Source organism: Asterias amurensis, chromosome 19, assembly GCF_032118995.1.
Source record: "Asterias amurensis chromosome 19, ASM3211899v1".
In the NCBI taxonomy this organism is placed as follows: Eukaryota; Metazoa; Echinodermata; class Asteroidea; order Forcipulatida; family Asteriidae; genus Asterias; species Asterias amurensis.
The window spans coordinates 3,899,146-3,901,514 of NC_092666.1; positions in this window are offsets into that span (position 1 = coordinate 3,899,146).

The window sequence follows — 2,369 nt, forward strand, 5'->3', positions numbered from 1 at the left end:
CACACGAGCTCTTTACAACATCATACCCACGAAGGTTATGTAGGAGTGATGAAAACCAACGGTATTAATAGCTGGGGTTGATGAGATATGAGTGTCGCAATGGGGTTAAGTGTATTGCAATTGACGGTATGTATACTTCTCTCCACAGCGCGAAAGTGTCATGGTGTGGGTGGGGGAGACTTCGACTTCGCGTTTCACTAGAGCCCTTCTGGCGCGTTCTGATAACGACACAGCTATATAAACCCCTTTGTCTGGTGAGCCCCTTACCATGTCAGGTATAGTGAAGATCTATTACTCTCTTGTTTTATTCATAGGACAATAGCGGGACAATCAATCGCAACACCCTGATGACATGGGATGTCCTTTCCCTGCGTGTTAAACCCATTCAGCCTTCACTGACAACTTAAGGGGTTTAATAGCCGGGCTGAACTGCAATAATGGATGAGTCAAGATTTAAAGTGACGTTGGAAGTCAAAATACCTTTATCACGGTGTTGCCATCTTGATTTTTTCTCCATTCCAACTCATTGTAACCAAACTGAGGCTGGACGAAATAATAGTCTGGTGCCATGTTTGTGCTATGAAGCATTGTGGGAACAGGGAACATGACCAAGATGGTGACAGCGTGATAAAAGTCTATAGTTCGCGTTTGTTCATCGATTTCGGATGGGAGGCCGTTCGAATCGGACCACGTGTCAATGGATGTTATGCATTGACGTCATCACGCCGCCATTTTAGAGGTAAAACAATGATGACACAATGGAAAACGCATGATCTTTGTGTGCGCGACGCACAAGGTGGGCCAATGAGCAAACTTCTTTTTATCCGCAATGATAAAGACAGGGACTTGTTTTACAGACAGTGATTTCATTGGATACAATGATTTCATTTGACAAACTTGCAATGACGTAAGATTAATATCTGTGTTTGATTGGTCAGAGATGGTGTCTGACGGCTGCATCATTAAGTGCGGTCGATCGTCTGCATGCAGCGTGCATAATGTGTATACATGTACGTAGGATTTGACTGCGAATCTCAATGTGAAAAGAGTGCAAGGTTGAATGTGCTTTTTGAAGGGGATGGTATTTGGCGTAATTCACGAGCCTCGAAGTGTGACGTAAGATGTTCAGTCTATTGAGCAATCTTCTTTTGACCGCTGGCTGAGGGCACCATATTAAAATTATTGATATTATGCAATATAAGGACTAGAATGTATAGTCATGATGTAAGACTAAAATATTAACATCACCACAACACCACCACCACCACCAAAAACAGCAGCAGCACAAACAACAGCAACAATTTACAACAATATTTCTAAACCAGTTTGTAAGTTACGGTTGTACAAAAGGGGTTCGAGTTCAAACGACAACTCGAGGTGAAAGCAATTTCCTGTATTCAAGGGTGCCCTTACCAAGGAGAAAATTGCTATTGTTTAGCATACAGGCCTGCAAGATGTGATTACCATTGAGCACCAAACACGCTCAAAAAACAAATAGCAAATGTATTTTAGGTGTTTGGAGAGAAGGTCGGGGTGGGTGGTTCATGCTCTGGTGGTATCGTCGTTCAACACCTCCTAATTCTATAATATTTCTGGAATTGGAACGCGGCATTTAAAATGCAACTACAACAGGTATGACTGTTTTCATATGACCCCGAGTCAGCGCTTTGAAGGTTAACTTTAACTTAAAAGTTTGTTAAGCACTCTTTAAACTGATGGCAATAATAAACATACTTGGTTAGAAGTACAGAATATTCAGATAGTGTAAAGCATTTTGAGAATATTCGAAGAAATTTGGTTATAGAAGGACAAAATTTCTTCGAATATTCTCAAAATGCTTTTCGTCTTCTATAACAAAATTTCTTCGAATATTCTCAAAATGCTTAACACAAAAGCAGGACAGTTCCTTTTTTTTTTTTTTTTTTTTTTTTTTTTTTTTAGAACTGAGAAGTCTCCCGAAATCAGAAAACTACTCCTCGGTAGTATCAGGCAAGACAGTTCTCTAAAGAGCAAACTCTACCTGGCAAGTATAGACACACACATGGTGTTACCGAAAACCAAATATAATATATTGATTCCTTATATGCAATGCCTCAAATCCCATGTAAAATATATGGTAAAACATATTTATTGGTCCCAGTCTGTTTCATGATCTGAGAATAACTTGATATCCTAAAGGGGTTCATAAACCCAGACGATTTCTCGTTATAAATTCACTGAATCTGTGTGAGTTATAATCTTAGCTCCCTCTCGGTGCCTATGCATCCATATGGTATCCATCACTCCACCCTTTCATCGCCTGCAAAATAGCGCCAAGGCATGATTCGTATACGGTCATTTTGCATAAATAAGTAATTGCTGTTCTTGAG